This window comes from Callorhinus ursinus, unplaced genomic scaffold (genome assembly GCF_003265705.2).
Source record: "Callorhinus ursinus isolate GAN/ISIS: 27379988/994484 unplaced genomic scaffold, GSC_fseal_2.0 scaffold3, whole genome shotgun sequence".
NCBI classification, from domain to species: Eukaryota; Metazoa; Chordata; class Mammalia; order Carnivora; family Otariidae; genus Callorhinus; species Callorhinus ursinus.
The window spans coordinates 16,884,118-16,898,413 of NW_027397065.1; the positions used below are offsets into that span (position 1 = coordinate 16,884,118).

A 14,296-nucleotide genomic window follows, 5' to 3' on the forward strand; every position below is an offset into this window, starting at 1 on the left:
CTCATTTATCATATTTTTAGAATATAATGCTTTCTTTAGGAATCTGAAAATCTGTATTCTCACTAGTAGCAAGTTTGTATTTGTCCCTTTTGGGGCTTTTTTTGGTTTGGTATCAGAATTTAGGATAATTTTATGTAATAAATTGGTTTTTAAAAATCTTTTTATATACACTATATATATTTATATATATTTATTATTATACCTTTATTTTTTCTTATTTGTAAAAAAGACTAATTTCTGCATTTAAGTAGATTGTACCATATAAGACCTGCTTCATTTTTATTAAAAAATAAAAAATAGTGCTTAGTATCTCTGGGATTCCCATACCAGACTACATTTCAGGACTACCTGAGAAGCATTATACTAGGCAAAGTACCCAAGAATTTGTATTTTTCCAAGTTTTCTGGTTTATTATATGTATACTAGTTCTGAGGACCTGAGCTTTGGAATCATTAAGTAGTTTCTCTTAGTGATTTTTTGTCACAGTTTCTTGTATTTGTGGTGTGCGGGCGTGCATGTGTGGAAATTGTTGCTAGAAAATTCTGTATCTTCTGAGGATTTTTTTTCCATACCAAGGGGGGGAAAGTAACAATTAATTGAATCTCTTTTTTTTTTTCCTTTTGGCTTTGGGAACCCTAAAGACAAGCCTAAGACTTGGTCGTAGTCAGCTTCTTTCCATACCTGCCTATGTGATCTCCTTTTGTCTGACTTTGACCCTTTACTTTCTCTTATATTGATTCTGTCTTCACATACCTAGTATGCTACCACTTAACTTTAGCTATTTTATAATTTATTCTTAAATATGAAAGTCTTCAAATACTAACAAGGTCTATGAAGAGATTTTTTTCTGTTATTCTCTACCATATCCCCAATACCTGAGCAGAACAATGCCTGATATATGCAGTGGCACTCAGAATATATTTGTTGAAGGAATAAATAAGACAGTAAATTAGTGATTGTGAAATGAGGTGAGAATTTAATGAAAATACACAAAGATGCTATCTTAAAAATTAGTAACAGAAATTCACATCACCTTGTCATTATTTCCCTTGTCCTCTCTGTTTTCTGTTTCTAGAATTCTTTTAAGTATGGTCAGTTGTATCCATCTCTTTTCTCTTAGAACCATCAGGGATGAGGCTATATTATTTGTGATTATTTAAACCAGTTTTAAATTATGTGTTTAAATAGTCCATTGAAAAAGCTTTTACTCAAATTGCAGTTGCTCTAAGACTAATAATTTCCCCTTGAGCATTATCTTACTCATTGCTTACATATATAAAATGACGCAGGTTTATTTTAGCACAGAGTGAAATGTTTCAGTGAAAATTTAGGATAAAATATGAGTGTAAAGAAGTGCTGACAGTACAATATATTGTCCTAACAAGCATAATTCTAAGAGTAAACCTGTGAGCCATTAAAAATTTAAGCCAGGACAAGAGGCATAAGCTAGGATGACCCAGGGTAAACTGAAATGTGAGGTCACCCTAGTCTAAAGTAGGCTATGGCACTGAGATGTTGCTTTTGGAGAAAAGCTTTTGGCTGTGTCCCCAGATCTCTGGGGTATAAATTAATGCTCCTCTGCATAAAGGGGCATTGGTGGAAACATTTGTGAATCTGCTGTGATCATGGTGTTTCTAAAAAGCAAAATGGAGTATTCTTCCTCTGTTTGTCGAATTCATTCATATTTGTCATTTAAGTTCAACATCTGAACTCAAGTTCTCCTGTTATAGGCACTTCTAAGAACTACACAGCACTGGATGGAGTTGAAATTTTGTGTTTATTAATTATTTAATTAACCTCTCCTCTGTAAAATTTATGTACCATGAAGGCAGACACTATGATTTTTTGTTCATTTACCTGCTGGCTGGTGTGTCCCCTGCAGCCACTCTAGTGCCTGACACAAATAGGCATTAAAAAATGTTTAACAAATAAGGAAGTGAATAAAAAATCTTTTATGTTTCACTCACTCTCATTACATGTGCTCTAAGAGAACTTCACTTCTATGGCATTTAAAATGCTTTCTAATCCAACTTTCATTTTTTTCCTCTGTCAGAGTCCCTAAGAACATATATACGTGATATAAGTTTATTAATTGTGTTTTTTTCAGTTATTCAGAAGAAAAGAAAGAAATTGTAATGCCTTTTCCCTACCGAAATATATGTGAGAAACTCATACAGTTACTTATGGTCAACTATTGTTTTATCATTATTCTAATCTATGTAGTCATGGTAAACTGATATCATGGAATAATTCTCAAAATCTAAACCAAATTCTCAAAATCTAAAATCAAAATCATTCTCCCATGTCCATGAAATTAAGGTGGTCAGCAATGATATCTTCTGTTTTGTTTTTGTTTCAAGCTTTTATTTAAATTCTGGTTAGCTAACATATAGTGTAATACTAGTTTTAGGAATAGAATCTAGTGATTTATCACTTATATATAACACCCAGTGCTCATCATAAGTGCCTTCCTCAATACCCATCACCCATTTAACCCCTGCCTACTTCCTCTCCAACAACCCTCGGTTTGTTCTCTATAGTTAAGGGTCTCTTACGGTTTGCTTCCCTCTCTTTTTTTCTCCTCCTTCCCCTATGTTCAGCTGTTTTGTTTCCTAAATTCCAGAAATGAGTGAAATCATATGGTATTTGTCTTCCTCTGACTGAGTTATTTTGCTTAGCATAACACTCTCTAGCTCCATCCATGCCATTGCAAATGGCAAGAATTCATTTCTTTTTTTATGGCTGAGTAATATTCCAGTGTGTGTGTGTGTGTGTGTGATTGTGTGTGTATGTGTACATATGTATATGTAGTGTGTGTATATATATATGTGTGTGTGTGTATATATATATATATACACTACAACTTCTATATCCATTCATCAGTTGATGGACATTTGGGCTCTTTCCATAATTTGGCAATTGTAGATAATGCCACTATAAACATCAGGGTGCATGTACCCCTTTGAATCAGTATTTTTGTATCCTTTGGGTAAGTACCTAGTAGTTCAATTGCTGGGTTGTAGGGTAATTCGATTTTTAAATTTTGAAGCAGCTCCATACTGTTTTCCAGAGTAGCTGTACCATTTTGCATTCCCACCAACAGTGCAAGAGGGTTCCTCTTTCTCCACATCCTCACCAACATCTGTTGTTTCCTGTGTTGTTTATTTTAGCCATTCTCACAGATGTGAGGTGATAGCTCATTGTAGTTTTGATTTGCATTTCCCTGATGGTGAGTGATATTGAACACCTTATCAGGTGTCTGTTAGCCATCTGGATGTCTTCTTTGGAAAAATGTCTATTCATGTCTTCTACCCATTTCTTAACTGGATTATCTGATTTTTGGGTGTTGAGTTTGATAAGTTTTTTTATGGATTTTGGATACTAACCTTTATCAGATATGTCATTTGCAAATATCTTCTCCCATTCTGAAGGTTGCCTTTTAGTTTTGTAGTAATGATGTCTTTAAACTGCTTCAATATTATGCAGACTTGGATATAAAAATGAGTGAAGAAAGAGCTATCTTCTGAGTAAATTTTGACTTCTTACCACATTCTGAATAGAGTTGAATAAAGCTTCCAGTGGAGAGCATATCTCATAAGCTCCAAAATAAGTTAGAATCTAGTAATTTTCAGTTTGTCACCTCATTGGATCTAAGATATTTATAGTTAGAGGTTACTGCTTACTTATCTTTTTTGAACTTCAACTTATTAAAAATCTGTAAAATGAAAGCAGAATAATAATCATAATAAAGTTAACTTGTTTTAGGGAAAATTTTTGAAAATTCTATTGAAAATGATAAAGAACTATGCAGTTATGAAGTATTGTTATTTGGCAATAGGTTTTATACACACACACACACACACACACACACAACCTGTTTAATTTTTTTTTTCAAAATTTCTTTGCAAACAATTCTCTTAATTCTTTATACAGATAATGCTTTATTCCACCTGTAAAAGTAGTACTACAGGTCACAGACTAATTCACAAGACTTTATTTTCTTTTAATTTTAACAGAGCAGCATCTGGCCTTCTGGCAGAAAATTCAGACCATTTTGTTGGCAGCTACAGGATTATCCCTTGGTGAGTCTGTTAATGGGATGTTTGAGTTTACGTGCACTCTAAACCACCATTACCCTGTAGTATATATTCTTCTTTCCAGGGATTTTCTATGTTGACTACACATATTGGATTTTTTAAAATTAGTTTTACTACTGAAAGAAAAAAACCCTAAGGAATCATATTTTATTGGTAGCTCATGTAAGTTATTTCATTACAGTTGTATATACCCCGTTATCTTAACATTGACTTTTTTGATCTTCTGCAATTTTTCTTCTGCAATTTTACACCTCCATTTTTTCTCATACTGTTGAGCTTTTCCCTGTTGGTTATATTACTTAAGTTTTCTTTCTATAGTATTTGTAATTTGACTGTATAATGCAATTCTCCGTGAAATTTTCAGAAAAAAAATAAAAAAGTTAAACAGAGATAATGTGGGCTCTTATGGAGGATTGTTTTCTGGATTATTATTGTTATTATTGTATACATTAATTTCTTCCATATCTATTAAAGACATGAAATTATTTCATTAATAAAAGATCTTATGTGGAAGTACAATAAGCCAGTATGTGGAAAATAAATGAAAACTGGGAAGTTCCTAAACCTGAGTTGGGGCCTTGTAAGAAAAGGATATGTAAATAAAATGATAACTAATCAGAGTCTTGTTGTGTAACCCAATTCCACTTTTGGATGTTTTGGGGCCTTCTATTACAACTGTTACTTCTCTTATTCACACTATTTGGACTGGACAGATATGATTATGACTCATATGCATGAGAGCTAAATAGATGGAATAAAATATATAACTATAGTAATAGTTTAAAAAATTATTTAACAATTTGGGCACCTCGGTGCCTCAGTCATTAAGCGTCTGCCTTTGTCTTGGGTCATGATCCCAGGGTGCTGGGATCGAGCCCCACATCAGGCTCCCTGCTCGGCGGGAAGCCTGCTTCTCCCCCTCCCATTCACCCTGCTTGTGTTCCTGCTCTCGCTATCTCTCTCTCTGTCAAATAAATAAATAAAATCTTTAAAACATTATTTAACAATAATAATAATAATACATTCATTAATTCACAACAACCTGTAAGGAGATAATCCTTCATGTGTTTCTTGCATTTCTTTGCTTCTTGAGAGCAGAGGTTATACTTGCCATTTTTTTTCTTGATTACCTTCTAAAAAAAGTTTGTGTATGGAACAGTCTTGGAAAATAGATATGTCTCCCTCCTGAGCAAAGGGCTGGCTTATGTTTTGTCCAGTACAATAAAGATCATGTCTTCCCATAGGACAAAGATTGGGTTCGCTTGTAGTGGGTTAAAAAATATTGGAGTTTCTTATACCCAGGGCCTTTCAGCTCTAACACAAATCCACTCTATGTGCAGCATCAACCAGGCCTCTCCATGTCACCTGATGAGACTTTAGTGGAAAATAAAAATGGCATGTGCCATGGATAATTGTCTCTGACCCAGGAGTCTCTTCTCTTACAGCAACATCCATAAAACAGGATAATTTGTTGCAAGTACATTTGTCTTCAGAACTTTCACAGTTTTTGACACATCCTGTAAAATAAAGTAGGTTCTAATACTACATACATTTTTTTTTTACTATATACATTTTTAAATGAGTAAACTAAGGCACAGTGACTTAAGTAGCTTTTCCAAGTTCATACATAGAGCGAAGAAAAGAGCTCAAATTGAGACAGGTGGCTCCAGAACCCATGCTTTCAAACATGTCACTACACTGCTGGTCACATTTACTTCTAGTTTCTCTAGTGGTACATGGTTCTCAATAAGTTGACTATAGATTTACTTAACAAATGGTAGTGACTGTGAGATGAATTTTGACCTGATACTTCATCATACAGAAGTCTTAAAATATTCTTCCCAAGGAATGGCAAAATTCAATTTTCAACTATGTTTTCTTAATTTTTTTAAAATCAATTCTACTCTTCAGGCCTCTTCTTGAGCATCTTACAAGTAACTGACAGTATCTACTCTGCAATGATCCAATATCCAATATTATTAATTTTAAGGAAGATTTGATGCCCTCCTCTAAATAATAACACTTTTTGTTATTCCTTATTTTCATGAACCCCTTCTCTGAAACACTTCCCTCCTTCTCGGAAATTTCTCTTACTGCTGTACCACTTTCTACAGGGGACATTTACTGATTTTGACTTCCCCACCGTGGTTACACCTTCTTTGTATAACTGTTCATTACCTTGACTTTCTGTAATTTGAATAAATTCATGTAATTTGAATAAACCATACCCTCCCCTCCCCATTCAGGATGGGGCATATATCATCCACAACTTGCCAGTGAGATTCCCATATTGCCTTCCCCACAGTGACTGGTTCAGAAGTACAAGTGCGAACAAAGCTCATCAGTCAAAGGTAGTGGTCATCAATCTTGGAAGTTTTGCTTGAACTGCTGGTAGAAAAGCCAAACTGGTTGAGTTTGCTAGATTTTGGAAGTAAGCCTATGTCTGCCAGTGGCCATTTTGGGGAAATTTCCTTCCTGAGAATAAAGACAACACAGATCAAAGCAGGACCAAGATATAGAAGGTAAGTTTTTCTGACAATAGTGTTTGAGCACCTGGACCCAGCTATGCTATGCTTTAACCTAGAAATATCCCTGGATGTTTTAGTTTTGTCATGTAGTAATGCTCTCTCCATACTTATTTCCCCCCTTAAGCCACTTTGATTTGGAACGTAGCTACTTACAACATTCTTCAGATTTTTTGCAATTTTGGTTTCCTTTTTTCTAAAATTATATATTTTCACTTGATTTATAATTTCTCTCACTTTAGAATGTTATAGTTCTATTATTTTTTTGACTTTTTGATTTTAAAATATCTCTAAAGATTCTGTCCCCTTGGAACAAGAAAACCAGCAGAACTTTTTTTATGTATAACTATTTAATATTCAATCATACATGGGTTACAATAATATAAAATATATCACAAATAAGTAAATGATATAACAATAATTTTGCAGGACAGTAAACTGATGGAAATATGAATGAATGTGGTAAAGTCCCATATTTACTCAGCATTTAACACTTTGCTTTAAATAATACAGTCCTGATCTTACCATTTTGAAAACAATATATTAGGTGAATTTATGGTATACTCAGTTTTGCTTTAACAAACATGCTGTGCTAACATATCAATATATTGCTTATAGGCTTGTGTTATTCAATCCCACAATGAAAGATAAATAAATCATAATACTTCTCTGCTTATCAATCTATATATATATATATTTTTTTTTTTTTTCCTGGTGACCAGAAGTACTCATGAAGGTGATTTGCTTCTCATTTATCCTGAAAAATTACCTCTCACATTTGGATAGCACAGCATCCTTGGATGCTTCAAAAAGTAGTAAAAGTTTCAAAAAGACTGAATGCATTCTCTCTTTTAGCTTATATGACTATTCTGCAAGATAAATGAGAAAGACACTAAGACATCCATTTTGCATACAAGATAAATGAGCCAAGTATTTCAGTGAAGTCTAGAATACAGATCTTTAGTTGCTTTGTCCAGCATACCTGTAACTGCAACACAAATAGAAAAGAGTTTGAAGTTGGTAGATCGAATAGAAATATCCTCACCTAAGCATTAAATCTAATGCATTTCATGTATATTATCATCTCTTTAAGGTATACAGCCTAGGACAGGGTCATAGCTGTCATATTGTATTACATGGTAGAAAATAAAAATGCAGAAGACTCACTGATCTTTTGAATCTTCAATTATAGAGAGTATATTGCAACACATCAGGCACTGTTTGGGGATGAAGGCTCAGTGGTAAACATGTCTGACTTTGTTTTGAAAGATAATCTTTTTCTATATCTTTATACCTTTATTATATCAACTGGAAAAGGATCTATTCTCATATTCAATTATTCCTGGTATATAAGCCTAACTCAAAGGTCTAGTTAACTAGGAAATCAAAGGGACCCTATAGGGCCTTGGATATGCACGTGGATATCTTTTTGAGCAAAGTAAAACTATAAAAAAAGAATGTATAATCTTGTCTGAGTACAAAATCATATCAGAAACAAACAAACATACATATAAACACACAAAACAAAATTTTTGGCTCTGGCAGCTGCCCAGGTGAGCACACAGTTAATCTCTCGCATGGAAGAACATTCACCCTAACCTTTGAAGATTTGCTGCTTTTTGAAGAGGCTGCTTTTTGAAGGTGCGGTAGGCACAATCTTTCTGCTTACTACGTGAATAGGAATGGAGTATACATACGTATAGCAACATAGTAAACCCAAAAGTCAGTTTTCAAGTACAAAGACTTGCTGCACCCAGACTTCCAAATGTGCTGGTTACGTTCACCCTCCCTGCTGTGCTCTGAGAAGGAGAGGCACCACAGGGATCAAAATTAAAACCCTTAATTACTTCATGCTTTAAATGCAAACTATCTGTGGAAAACAGCAGGCCAATCTTTTTTCCTATCCACTCAACAGAAGGCTCTTTGGTCCCTGGACAGCTCCACTAATCATTTGTGTTTAAATACTTTTCAACCGCCTTGCATTCTCTCTACAAACATCTTTACCCTCTCTTGGAAAGGCCTAGACACTTGGTTACTATTTAACCACTTATCTATTGAAGTAAATGCCTGAGAATTAAGGCTCCCTAGAGCTGGCTGATGAGCTTTCACACAGAGTTAAGTGTGGTAACACATCTGGAAATAAAGGCTAAGGGAAAAGGAGGCTAGATGGAGTTTCCAAAGGCACTTCTTGGAATTTGCAGAATTGCCATTATAAAATGAAGTGTTTTCAGTGGAATCAAATGTATATTTCATTAATGACATTAAAATCCTTAGGAAATCTTGATAATCTATCCCAATGTCATTAGCAGAGAATGACATTGGGATAGATGTCTTAAAGGCTTAAAATAGACCATGATAACTGTAGAAAAACAACTGAGAAAATCCTTCAAATGTATTATAGATTTTAAATTTGCATATTTCAATTACTCCTTATACTTTTATCTTTTATTTGTTTGTTTAAGGTTAGCACACTCTTTGTTTTCTGAGCATTTCAACATTTATTTTGTAAGTTCTTTTATACTTACAGCAATGATTTGAGTCAGGAAATAGCAATTATCTCAGTTTTGCAAATAAGGAAAATGCACAGAAGTTATCTTGGCCTTCATTTGAGGTCACACAATTAATTAGTGCAGAAAGCAAACTACAATACAGATTTCTTAAAGGGCCTAGCCTAAGACATTTTCATTAGAGTGAGTGGCTTCTTGAACATTTATTTATATCGTCATTATAAAAATATATCTTAAGTGCAAATATGTAAAATTGACTTCCTGGGGCTTGGGAAAAGACTCTTAGGTAATTTGAAAAGAGTCTTATGGGAAGGAAATTTGTTCACGTTATAAAAAAAAATATGTGTAAATTGAGACACATTAACCACATACCATAATCACCAAACACAGTATGTACATGGGAGAAGTCCAGAGTGGTTGGAAAGGCAAGACAAAAATGGAATGGTGAGGAAATGTGGGAGACAATGTGCTCCTTCAAATCTCCTGAACTTAACTTTCTTTTCCAAATTGTCTCTGATCACTGTAATTTGTAGTAACAAGGGTCAGCAAAAAAAAGCATCAAAGATCACAGTACAAAGGTGAAGTGATTCACCCTGCTTTTAAAAATCTTAGTACAGAACTCTGAAATCTTCTAATTAAAGAACCAAAATAGGCATCTACTCGACCTTTACTTTGACATCTTTAAATTTAAAAGCGATTCAACTCACTCCCACACTCAGGTTAATTTTCACTAGAAGAAATGATTTTGACAGTTTCAAAGTCAGATTAAGCTCATATAAGGAAAAAAGAGTAAAATTTCTTCTTTTACTAATAGATGTATCCTCCAAGATGAGATTTCCTGAAAGCTCTAGGACTTGCCGGGATACCAGGACTATGCCAGAGCATAATGTGCAGACAGGGGTTCAGAATTAGGCATGGAGACAGAAGTATGTGTGTAGCCCATCCCCATCAAATCCTATCCACACTATGAATTGTCCATATGATCTTGAGAGAAATATTTAAACATCTCTGAAAAGTGGTCCCTTATATAAATTCAGGTATTTATGATATTGGTAGTGGGCCTCCCAAAAGATATGTCCTTATGCTAATCCCCAGAATCTGTGAATGATACCTTATTTAGGAAAAGAGTCTTTTCAGATGTAATTTATCTAAGGGTCTTGAGATGAGATCTCCCTGGAATATCTGGGTGGACTCTAAATCTAATGACATGTATCCTTATAAGAGACATAAAGAGGAGAGACACACAATAGAGGGGCAGATTGTGTGACAATGATCAGAAAGACCACAGTGATAGGGTTACAAGCCAAGGAACACCATAAACTGGAAGAGGCAAGGAGTGGATTGTCCCCTAGAGCCTTGGGAGGGAGTAAGACCCTGCTGACATCTTGATGTTGGACCTCTGGCCACTAGAACTGTAAGAAAATAAATTTCTGTTTTTAGTCAATGAGTTTGTGGTAATTTGCTATAATAGCCACAGGGAACTAATATAACATTAAATGAAATAATTGCAAAGAATGTACTTACATATGACCTAGAACATAAAATGTTTTTGGTAAATGGAAGTTGTTATCAAAGCCTGAGAAGTATATAGAAGCCTAGAACCACTGCCAAAGGGTGTGTGCACTTAGAGGTTTTTTTCCGACTGAGCACTTTCTATTTGTCAAGTATACATTATATAGTTTTTCCATCTAGCTATAACAAACATAGATATTACAATTTCTTTTGACAGACAAAGAGCCTACGACTCAGAAAAGTGAAATGGCTTGCCCAAGTTCTTATAAAAAGGAGGAGCATCAAGATTCACTCAGGCCTATCTATGGGAAAAGCATTCACTGTCTTTTTTCCATGTTGCTTTGCAAGGTACATTGCACTGGAGTGGTGAGGGGATTTGGGCGAGACACTAAGCTAAGGCCTGCAGTTCTGGACAGTAAGTCTGTCAGCCTTACTGGTGATGGCACAGTGGAAAAATCAAGGAATGAAGCAATGGAATAGATAATGGGAGGTGTAGATAAAACTGAGAGAGTTAGAAAGACACCAAATGTGAAATTGGCAAACATTTCCTAAACTAACTGTAATCTTGTTAACTGGAGGCTGGAAATGGGTGGAGGTAAAGTGTATAGGATGTTAAATGTTTCAACACTGTCCCAGGCAGAATTCTAAGATGGTCCTCAAGATTCCTGTCCCTTGGTGTACTTTCTGAAGTCAGCCCAGCCAATAGTCAGCTGTAAGACATGTAGCTCAATCCTACAATGATGAAGGGATACATTTTGCCAACAACCCGAGTAAGCCTCGAAGTAAATCCCTTCCTAACCAAGGTTACTGATATGAATGTAGCTTTGTGAGAGCTTGAGCAGAGGACTCAGTTTCACCGTGCCTGGACTTCTGACACATAGCAACTGTGAGAGAATAAATGGGTGTGGTTTCAAGGCAGTAAATATGTGGTAATTTATAACAGCAATTGAAAAGTGATACAGACACCTCTCAAAAATCAATTTTTTGGTTTAAATATATAATTTATATGAAAAAAATCGGCACTATGCTACAAACTAGTTTAGACCTTGCAGGGTTTATTGATAGTGCTGGACACTTAGGTTTTGCTACTCTCTGTTTTGTTCTCAGAAAATGTTCATCTCCTGATTTCATACCCTCGCTATACATCCTTCCACCCACTGAACATTATTAACACCGTCAACTCTGAGCCATGAATCTGAATGCCACCTTTATACATACATGTGCATATACACACATACATAAACACATACCAGGCACATACATGAACACATGTACCTATCTGCGCACAGACATCTGTGAACTCAACCCATTGCATTATATCTGCACACACACAATACATACACACAAACATGCCGTCATTGCAGCCTGATAACATGTGTTATGCCTTTTTTACCTGCATGACAGCCATGTCGGTCCTTATTTTATTCCTGTTTCTCTTTAGTACTTAAAACACACTATGGCCAAATGTACTCCTGCAGTTGTATAGTAACGTACTTTTAACATTTTTATCACATCGTAAAATATCGTGGTGACGGTACTTTAATGTTTAACTGCTGCATTATTAATAGGAGAGGTTTTGCCTTTCCAGAACATCCTGAATTTGTTGTGGTCCACAGTCATTATAGCCCAATAAATATGAGGTGGGTCAGATTATAAATGCAAAGAATTTGGTGAACTCTGAATATATTAGGTGCACTTTGAACCATTTACTGCCACAATTGCAGTGATGTTATTTCAAAAGAAGCATCTTAGATCTTGAAAGCAAATCTTTTTAACACCATAAATGGTTACCCTATCTTGAAGTAAAAATAACAGATTTATTGGCAAAGGTTGTAACATGTTAATTTCATATTTTAATTTTCCAAACTCTGGTAGCTGAATACAGAATGACATAGTTTGAGCATAGAGTAATGATTTAAAATTCAGCATGTTAATGTGATCCAAATAGTTTTTTATAGCTCAGATAGATTAATTTGTCAAGGTGGGATCAAAAATCTTTATTTCTCTGGATGAAATTAATATTTTGATATACTTTTATATACTGGGCTAAAGTATCACTGAATAAAGATGATAAATTAGTTTTGATTTACAAATATATTTTAAACAAGTAATTCACAAAGTAATGAAACAAAAATCCATACATGATGCAAATAAAAATAATGCCAATAGACTACTCATACAAAAATTTTCCTAATCAATACATAAAATAATATTTGGAAATGTTATTAACAAACAAAAGCCCAGGTATGAATAACTAAAAGCAGTCATTTATTATCAATTTAGCAAATATTTTCAAGGATTATAATAATAAGTTTTGTCATGGAAATAATGAAATGGGTAACTTATCTGAAAGTGTGTATTAAAATAACACAAAAACCTGGAAAATATATATATATATACCTTTGATCCAGTTATTCCAATTTTTCACTTGTAATTATAATTTCCAGAAGACAATGCAGCAAAGTTACCAAATCTTAAAGGCAAAAAAAAAAAGGATGTGACAATTCAATTTATTAAAAAAAATGATGATAATCTATTTTAAATAGGACATAATTCAATGCATACTATGTCATTCTTGACAAAGATAATTAATTGGTAATATATAAGGATATGTATATTTAATGTAAACACTCATGATGAATAATTTCTCTGACATCAGCTGTAGCAAATTTGCTGCATGATTTTATGCTCAGTTCTATGTTTTCCATTTTTAAAATTCATCTTCATTTTTTCTAAGTATAAATATAATACATGTTCCCTGTAGAAGATTGACTATATAGCTTCAAAGAGAAAAAGTACAAAATGAAAAAAATAAAACTTGCTCTTTTAATTTTAAATGACCTTTGCACTATGAAATTCATAAATATTTTTCTATTAATTTGGGAATAATTTTTTAATTCTAACATTGGGTATATTATATAATAAATGACTCCTGGATGTTTTTAAAATAATATCCCATAGTCTCTGTACATAGAAAACATTTTGAAATCCTGCTTCTTGGCCTGCTCAGGTAAATATTTATTTGACTAGTGAATAAATATAGGCATTTTTAGCTATGATTTAGTGACTTCTTTTCAAACTTTTCAAAGGATTATAACTATGGCTAGTATTTCATGATAGATTGAAAGTAGAATTAGATCTCATGTTTCTATATATCTCCAGCACCCTCATCACATATTAAATTTGAGGTGGGAGATATTTTTTCCAAATTTTATTTTTTTCTTATTATTAGAGTTATAGGAAGAGAATTATTCTTTATTATTATTAGACTTATAGGAAGAGAATTTGAGAATTCTATTCAAAATTTACCTTGACCAATTAATCTTTGACAAAAGAGGCAAGAATATGCAATGGAAAAAGACAGTCTCTTTAACAAATGATATTGGGAAAACTGGACAACAACATGCAAAAGAATGAAACTGTACCGCTTTCTTACACCATACACAAAATAAACCCAAAATGGATTAGGGACCTAAATGTGAGATCTGAGATCAAAAAATTTTAGAAGAAAGCGCAGGCAGTAATTTCTCTGACATCAGCTGTAGCAACATTTTTCTAGACATGTCTCCTGAGGCAAGGGAAATAAAAGCAACAATAAACTATTGGGACTACATCAAAATAAAAAGCTTCTGCACAGCAAAGGAAAACAACAAAA

The 14,296-nt window shown here is 33.9% G+C and overlaps 1 long non-coding RNA gene across 1 annotated transcript in view; it reads left to right on the forward strand.

The window, feature by feature from the left end:
- The first annotated feature begins 4,015 nt into the window (after positions 1-4,015).
- Positions 4,016-14,296, forward strand: part of LOC141371364 (uncharacterized) — a 29,235-nt gene continuing 18,954 nt past the window's right edge. The window contains exon 1 of the long non-coding RNA XR_012376270.1: positions 4,016-4,082. This is a non-coding gene — a long non-coding RNA (uncharacterized lncRNA). The remainder of the gene's footprint in view (positions 4,083-14,296) is intronic.